The sequence below is a fragment of the Pantherophis guttatus genome, chromosome 2, assembly GCF_059756535.1.
Source record: "Pantherophis guttatus breed Tessera chromosome 2, ASM5975653v1, whole genome shotgun sequence".
NCBI classification, from domain to species: domain Eukaryota; kingdom Metazoa; phylum Chordata; class Lepidosauria; order Squamata; family Colubridae; genus Pantherophis; species Pantherophis guttatus.
This window is the reverse complement of record NC_142064.1, coordinates 81,701,290-81,710,596: the sequence shown is the minus strand read 5'-3', so window position 1 is coordinate 81,710,596 and position 9,307 is coordinate 81,701,290. Positions and strand designations below refer to the sequence as shown.

At 41.9% G+C, this 9,307-nt stretch overlaps 1 long non-coding RNA gene across 1 annotated transcript; it reads left to right on the top strand.

Moving 5' to 3' along the window:
• The first annotated feature begins 581 nt into the window (after window positions 1–581).
• LOC148115172 (uncharacterized) lies at window positions 582–2,063 on the top strand. The gene is made up of 2 exons (XR_015731900.1): window positions 582–1,323; window positions 1,809–2,063. It is a non-coding gene; the product is annotated as an uncharacterized LOC148115172 (long non-coding RNA).
• The last annotated feature ends 7,244 nt before the right edge of the window (window positions 2,064–9,307 follow it).

The following is a 9,307-nucleotide window of genomic DNA, read 5'->3' as shown; positions in this document are numbered from 1 at the left end:
TGGAGTGTGATCTATAGCATCTGAATGCTGGTTTTGTGGCACATTTATCAACAGGAATCACCCTCTGCCCCCTGTCTTATTTACATTAGGGTATTTTTTTTCCCACCTACTTTTTATTTAGCACCCCAATCAAGTCACTCCCTAAAGCTCCTGGTAGCTAATGAAAATAACCCATCTCTTTCTTTCCTATTACTTAGCTTCATGGAGCTTTCCATTTTACATCTTACCAGATTGCTTATGCTGTTAAAAAGCTTTCTAGTTATCACCAATATGGTTATTTATGTTGCCACTTAACCGCATTGGCCTCTGAGGCTTGTTTTACATGGCTGGACTTTCTGGAGATATATTCTAATGCAGAGTTGTCTTCTTTTTCATTCTGTTTTCTTAAACTGCCAGAGCAAAAGTTCTGTGCACAACATATTAATAGGCCACCAAGAAGTGGGAGACTTTTCTCTTTCTAAGCAGGTGAGACAGGCAACCTGTTAAATGTTGCCATTTCATGGGACTAAGGAAGCCTGCCTTCTCTGTTGTGGTTCCACACACACACACCCTACTTTCCATTCTGGAACAATCTCCCCCCAGAAATATGGATGGCCATTTATTTTATTTTTATCACCCTAACTTAAGGCATTGAACATACGAACCATCCTCTCTTCTCCTATGTTCCACACAACAAGGTTGTTGTTATCTATATATATAAAAGCAAAATCCAGTCACTCATCACGAAATCTTCAGAACAAAATCTCCTACAAACTGGAAATTTGGCACGTCCATTCCTCTTGGCTTCTAGGTGCTCGCTAAGAAAGGATTTTTTGAAATGACCACCAGATCATTAGTATTTCATATGCAATATATTCATAACAGTGTATTAACACACTCTGATGCGAAGGAGTTAGACGTTCTAGTCCCGCTCCCCACCTGAAAAGTTCCAACTGCCACTTGCCTCACATTCCTTTACCTCAGGTCAAACTGGTAGTCATTCCACTCCTTCATTCAGGAGCTGTCTGGGGCTCCTTACAGTACTAAACGGCGCTACTTCACCAAAATGTCTACGCCTTCCACCTATGGAACTGCTTCCAAACTCAAGGCAGCGGGAGAGATATTCCCTTATGAATTTCAATCACCGACCACCACTGAGCCAACGGATTGTGAACCGAATTTCTCCTGCATAGTGTCCCAGCCCCAACTCACTTCTTACTCCGACCTCCTCAGTTCAGACATCTGTTTCTTCTACTGTAACATCAGTTAAAGGGAAAAGACTGTCTGTCTGCTGCCCGGAAGTACAATGGATGCTTCAAAATGACGTCTTTTGGAGCCAGAGAGGTGAAGGAGGGAAATTTTATGCCAACATTCAAAGTGGAGGGACAGGTCTATCACAAGATAGGCAATATCATGGCGGGGCCTCATCAGCAGCCTTCATTTCTCCAGATATACTTTGTTGGTGATGATGACAATGAGAGTCTGTCAAGACCATGGGGATGCTACAATGGTCGTAAGTGTGAGAAATGGTCATAAGTAGCTAAGCATGGTTATCCAGCTAGTGTGGAATACAGGAGAAGAGAGGATTATTAGGTGGATCTTAGAGAGGATGACTAGCCCAAGGTCACCCAACTGACTTTTATGCTTAAGGCAGGATTAGAACTCACCATCTCCTGGTTTCTAGCCTGGTGCCTTAACCATGTGTGTGTGTGTGTGTGTGTGTATTTGCATAGCAGCATTCTTGTCTAAAGTGTTATGTTTTATTTGCTGTTGAAAACTATGTTGTTTTATATACAATATTCCCTAACACAAACCTTTTTTTTTTTCAGGCCATGCAATCTGTTTGTTATAAAAATAAAAACTGGAACTCTATGGTCAAGAGGCAAAGCTTTTGTGACAGAACATTGGCTACTTTTTAAAAAAAATGTTTTTTTGTTTTGCTCTTAGCCTTTCACAAAATTCCATCGGTTTTCATGGAACCCATCTTGAAAAACCCTGTCCTAGCAAATAAGGCAGAATCATTATAAACATTTCATTGTGTACCCAGTTCTTAATTAAACTTTTGCAAGAACTGAAAAAAAAAATTGTGAATCAGTCTCCTTTTGCTCTCTGGTGTGGTTTTTTTTTTAATGTAAAATTCCTAATTAGAAAAAAATTTGAAGGAAGGAAGGGCAAAGAAAAACTGATTTTTTTAAATGAAAAGTTTAGTTCCTTACACGCTTATCAGACGTTTTAATCTCTTCCCCATAGATTTATGATTGAAAAAGATGAACATAAAATGTCTTTGATGTATATGTTAATTCTATTAGCAAAATCCAGCATGATTAGAACATCCAAATATACTTCCAGTGGAACTGAATCTGTGTATATTTAGGATTGGATTAATCTAGTTTTGGTTTCCTAGGATTTAAAGGGATGAGTTGCAGCTTATGGAGACATTTACTCACCTATGGTCAGACAGTATGTTTCGATAAATTCCCCAAGTAAACAAAAACTGACACTGTCTCTTCACGGAACAAAATTAAGCACAATCAGAATGCATACTATTTATCTGTGGCTTGTTTACAAGTTCAAAATAAAGGAACGGGGAATATGGCAGAGCAAAAATTTGGACACCTTTTCAATCAGTACTTTGTAATACTTCCTTTGGCAGCAATAAAACTTCAAAATGGTTCTTGTAGCTAGTTAAGAGCCCCTCTATTCTTGTATTTGAATATTTTTCTACTCTTCCTTGCTGAATTCTTCTAGCTTAAGGTAAAGGAGCTTTGGTGGTGCAGTGGTTAGAATGTGATATTGAAGGCTAACTCTGCCTTCCACTGCTATCAGTTCGATCCTGATCGGCTCCAGGTTGATTCAGCCTTTTATCCTTCCAAGGTCGGTAAAACGAGGATCCAGATTGTTGGGGCAAAATGCTGATTTTGTAAACTGCTTAGAGAGAGCTGTAAAGCACTATGAAGTGGTATATACATCTAAGCACTATTGCTATTGCTATAAAAGTAAAGGTTTCCCCTGTCCAGTCGTGTCCATCTCTAGGGGGCAGTGCTCATCTTTTTTTTATTATTATTAAATTTGTATACCGCCCTACTCCTGTTTTGGTGAACAGCCAAAAGATAAAATATATATAATACAAATGTTAAAAAACCAATTAAAATACAATTAAATAATTTGGCCCAGAAAACAAAATTTAAAACACCCCAAATTTATAAGACAAATTTAAAATTTTAAAAATTTAAAAACAGTTTAAAAAGGGGAGTTAGGCCAGGCCGGCCTGCTGGAATAGGAATGTTTTGAGGGCACAGCGGAAAGCACACAGGTCTGTAATCCTCCGTATCTCCTAGGGAGCTCATTCCAGATGGCAGGTGCTCCCACAGAGAAGGCTCTTCCCCTGGGGACCGCCAGTTGACACTGTTTGACCGATGGCACCCTAAGAAGCCCCTCTCTATGGGAGAGTACTGGTCGGTGAGAGGCTACTGCTGGCAGAAGGCGATCTTGTAGATACCCCGGTCCTAGGCCATGGAGCACTCTAAAGGTGGTAACCAAAACCTTGAAGCGCACCCGGAAGACCACCGGGAGCCAGTGCAGCTCGTGCAGGAGGGGGGTCACATGGGAGCACCACGTCGCTCCCATAACCACCCACGCAGCCGCATTCTGGACCAGCTGGAGCCTCTGGGTGCTCCTCAAGTGGAGCCCCATGTAGAGAGCATTGCAGTACTCCAGGCGGGAAGTGACGAGGGCATGAGTGACCGTATTTAACAAGTCCCAATCCAGAAAGGGATGCAACTGGCGAATCAGGCGAACCTGATAAAATGCCCTCCCAGCCACAGCTGTCAAATGCCCTTCTAAAGACAGCTGTGAGTCCAGGAGGACACCCAAGTTGTGAACCCTCTCCGTGGGGGCCAACGACTCGCCCCCAATAGTCAGTGATGGCACCAACTGACTATATTGGGATGTCGGAAACCACAGCCACTCGGTCTTGGATGGGTTGAGCCTGAGTCTGTTTTTTCCCATCCAGGCATCCGTACAGCCTCCTGGCACCGGGACATCACTTCAAGGGCATCATTGGGATGGTCCGGGGTGGAGATGTACAGCTGAGTGTCATCAGCATACTGGTGGTACTTCACCCCGAAACCACGGATGATCTCACCCAACGGCTTCACATAAATGTTGAACAGAAGGGGCGAGAGGACTGACCCTTGTGGCACCCCACATACAAGGGGCCTCGGGGTCGACCTCTGCCCCCCTGCCAACACAGACTGCGACCAGTTGGAGAGAAAGGAGGAGAACCACCGCGACATGGTGCCCCCCACCCCTAACTCTTCCAACCGGTGTAGCATGATACCATGGTCGATGGTATCAAAAGCCACTGAGAGGTCTAATAGGACCAGGACAGAGGAACAACCCCTGTCCCGAGCCCTCCAGAGATCATCAACCAATGCGACCAATGCCATTTCCATCTGTACCCAGGCCTGAAGCCTGACTGGAATGGATCCAGATAGGCCGATTCATCCAGGTACTGAGGGAGCTGTCATGCTACCACACTCTCAACAACCTTCGCAACAAAGCGAAGGTTGGAGACTGGACAATAATTAGCCAACACTGCCTGGTCCAGGGTCTGTTTCTTAGCCAAGGGAACCAGCATTGTCTGAAGACACTTCCATGGTCATGTGGCCAGCATGACTATACACTGAGGCACACAGAACATTTTTACCTAGTACCTATTTATCTATTTGCATTTGTATGCTTTCGAACAGCTAGATGGGCAGGAGCTGGAGCAAGTAATGGGAACTCAGGCAGGGCTTGGGTCTCGAATCTGGGCTATTATGTTTTCCAGTTAACCCCCCCCCCGCCCAATCTTCTAGCTTAGCTCTCTGCATAAAATGCATGATTAAGAAGTTGCAACTGGTTTTCAATAATATTTAAAGTAAGGCTGTGAATGTTGTTCTAAAATTGTTTTCTTTCTTTCCTGGAAGTATATCATGGTAGATCTGGAGGTTCATTACAGATCATTGTCTTGTTGAAATATCCAACTTCTCTTCAGCTTCAGTTTCTTCACCAACTATGGGACATTAGGATTTCTGATGTGTGTGTATATTGAGTAGAATCCGTTCTTCTTTCTCCGCTTAATATTTCCTGTGCTACTATGACTACAGTACTGTTTCTACTAACTTTGGTAAAGTAGTCTGAATCCAACTCAGAATGTTTGATCTGATCCAGAAAAACAATTTTTGAGCATTTCACTCTATGGCTGTTTTTTTTTTTTTCTCTTTCTGTTATAATTATCTGTTATATAATTGACAGCACGGGTGTCAAACTCAAGGCCTGTGGGCTGGATCCATCCAACGGGGTGCTTAGATCTGGCCCACTGGGCTGCCATGGAAACAACGAAGGAATGTCCTGTGGTGCCTCTGCCAGCAAAAACAGAGCTCGGGTGGGCCGCACACCCTAACCCTCCCAAGGTCCATTTTTGCTGGCAGAAGCCTGCAGGAGGCCGTCACGGCTGAAAACAGATGTCAAGTTGGCCACCCCCTTCACCCCCGAGGTCAAACACAATCCTGATGTGGCCCTCACTGAAATCAAGTTTGACACCCCTGTGTTACAGTCTCCTCCCAGAGTTAAATGTGGCTTACCAGGGATCTCGCCTCATTTTATCAGCAGTGGCGTTGAAAGTGAAAATAGCTGTCCTAACCTCCACCTGGGGAATTTCAAAAATTGAGAGTATTGTTGAATCTAGAGCTTTTCAGTCCTAGTCCATTAGCTTAATATGTAGGTACTTCATTGGGTGGTTTCCGGGTAGCTGGTTCATCTCCAGCAAACCTTTTTAATCTTTGTCAAAGAGATGAGGGGAAAAAAAATAGAAGACAAAATCTATTAAAACATAGTGGGGAAATGAAACAACAGGTATCCCAGCGTCAATGAACACTTCGAGCTCCATTAACTTGTATGCAGTTTTGCACAACGCCCCGCGAAAACCACTGAGTCCCATAAAAGAACAGTTTGCATATTTTGCGCTTCAGAAAAAAAAGAGGAAGAAGGATGATTCAAACAATCAGGGACAGGATGTCTTGAAGGAGGAAACAATAGGGGGTTGCGTTTCTTCCTTGTGTTCAATGATACATTGTTTAAAAAGTGTTTGATTGAATGCAAGAATTCCATAATCTCTCTCTTATTGCTCATAAGCTTTGGTGCCATAAACTTTCCTAAATGCTAAGTTTCTGAAAATGCTGTGCAGGCAGATGGCAAATATGTGTCTAAATTCTATCCCAAAGCTGCAAACATGGCCATCTGTTTCTGTACTATCTCTCCACTGCTTGTCCATTGACAATGTTTAGACGGTATTTGTAAATATGATCCAACATTACATGTTCAAGCCCATGACTGCTCTTTCATGAAAACACGAGCAGATTGAAGCTCCTTTCAACTCTTCCCAGGACTTGATGACTTCATTGGCCTTTGAACTCATGAGACCAGCTGGTGATTCGGATGCCATGAATGTTGTGTAGCAAATGTGTTGCTGCATAATGGGAAAACCCAGACACAAAGCTCGCTGCTAGACTAAAATGATTTGGAGCACCCAGTCTGAGAAGGAATTTGGTGTCATACCTTTTAACAGCAAGTGCAGAGCAAACAAAAATTGAGTTCAAACACAGCAATTGCAAGCACGAAGAGCATATCAGAAGATATGAAGATTTTTAAAAAAAAATTAAAAGGGAAGAAAGTGTGTGTGTGTGTGTGTGTGTGTGTGTGTGTGGGAGGGGGCCTAGAAGTATTTTAGAACATTTTAGCTTTTTCTTAAATAGCTTTTAAAGAAACGATATAATAAGTGAGCTTACCTTTCAATGCTTTGCTGCCCAACCAATTTGAGTAAAATATTAAGATCACTATAAAATCATTTTAAAATGCCCTCCGGTAATAAAAGAGAAAAGTAATATTTAAGACATTCAGAAAAAAAAAATACAAGGAAACAAAATAAATAAATCTCATCAGGCTCAAGGTTGACTCAGCCTTCCATCCTTTCTAAGGTAGGTAAAATGAGGACCCAGATTGTGGGGGCAATAAGCTGACTTTGTATAAATATACAAAAGGCTATTGCTTAACGCATTGTAAGCCGCCCTGAGTCTCCGGAGAAGGGCGGCATATAAATCAAATAAATAAATAAATAAATAAATAAATAAATAAATAAATAAATAAATAAATAAAACATATAAAGGAAAAATAAAACCACACAGCTGCTACAAGGATGTACCCGCACAGACACCCGCGCCCTGTTTTGGGTCTAGCAGGCCTCCCTGCACTTACCTGGGAACCAAAATGGGGAACGTGGGGACTCCTGGAAGGGGCCAGGTGGGATGGGGAGGGGCCAGCCAACAATTTAACTATCGGTTTGCCCGAACCAGCCTGAACCAACTGAATCCCACCACTGGCCCTGTACCTAGCTATTTCAACTTGGAACACGTTTATTTAATTTTAACACTGTTTCAATGTCCATGGAACATTGTTCATCAGAATTTTCAAGTTGAGAAGTTCTTCTTTGATGTGAACCAATAACTAAAGTGTGCATGTGTGTTTTCTCTTTGATTGTTGAAAAAGGAGATGATTCCTGCTTTGTCAACTTATGGACCCATAATTCATCACATGGAGCAATAACTTAAACAAAGAAAAATGATTTTTTTCCACCTAAGAATTACATAGCAGTCAAAAGTTGAGGAAATAACCCCTTGTGAAAGAACCTGAACATCACAATGTCAAAGTGATGTAACAAAAAAACTGACTCTGTGTGGTCAAGATTTAATGCTGTCTTTAAAAACTGAGATGTTACCTACATGTCTGATCATATTTTTTCCTTTCCTTTCCTCTCCTGTCTTCTTTCCCCTTCTATTACATTTTTGTTCCTTCCCTCCCTCCCTCCGCCCCCTCCTCTCTCATATTAGCATTGACTTAGATGATCCTAAAAGACTTTGGCCTAAATATTTTTGGAACTGCTTCATATTCATTACATACTAATATTTTTGAACGGCCAGTGCTAGCAACAGCTTGTGTGGAGGGCATTTTTTTAATCAAAAGCCTTCTCAGCTGGGTGCATCCTATAACAGGGGCTGGTAGTGATCTGTGGCCTGTTGGGAATTGGACCGCACAAGTGGCGGGCGAGTGTATTTGTACAAATTCCATTTGTACAAGTGGTGGGTGCATGTGCAAAACCATCCGCCCCCCTCCCCCACACCACTGCTGCCAGTCAATGAAGCCAGAAAGATTGGGGACCATTGTGCTATAACATGTGTCAAGCATTATCTGTAGTACTTTTATGATATTAATTTTTAAACATGCTCCTTATTTCAGGCCTGTAATGGTATTCTAAGTCAGGAACTGGGAATGGTGGTTTGAAAAAATTTTGTAAGCCAGGAACATCTATTTATTCCTTCCTTATCAGGCAGTTAGCCAGACACACTCCTCCAGTCCTTATCTGGCTGACACACTCCTCCTATACCAAAAATAGTTATATCCGATGGAAAAAAATATATTTATAACTCAGGGTTGAACTGTGAGGTCCTTGGTGCTCTTTGAGCTTGGTTGTTTTCTTGTAGACATTTCATTACTCAACTAGGGTAACATCCTCAGTGATGTTAGTTGGGTAATGAAATGTCTGCAAAAAAGCAACCAAGCACAGAAAACATCAAGGATGCCATAGACAGTTATAGAGAATCAGAGGCATCAAGGAGGCATTTGCTTCTGATCAACGAGGAGCTAAAGTATATATATATATATATATATATATAATATATCTAATTCTACAGCCTAACTCCTTATCCTTGCAATAAATCTTCCTAACGAAACTGTGAGAATCTAGTTTTCTTGGTTGTAAGAGATAATGAAGGTCTTGACGGAATCCTTAGATCTACCTTACACATTTGCATGAGATTGGCGGAGAGAATATTAACGTTTTCAATGTTCTTTTCATTCGTGTAAATCTTATGATGGCAAAATATTGTTCAATATACTGTAAGAAAGCAAACAATAACAAAACATTCTTACCGAATCACTACACATTACTACATACAGGGTCTGATTTGAGGATTTGGGGAGTGATTTGGGTATCAAATGGCTCAGGACTTTCCATCTATCCTGTCTCAGGCAGATGGCAGTGGCACAGCCTGCTTGGTCATCCTAGATCACTATTGAAGAACTGTTAACTGGGGAAAAAACAACATTCATGTGAGAAATGTTGGGAAAGGCGATGCGGTCCCGTCTTCCTTGGTCAGCTGCAACCCTTTCTGCAATCTGCTTCTTTTAACTGGAAATCTTGGCAAGGAGCTAAGAATCGGGAAGGAGGCTT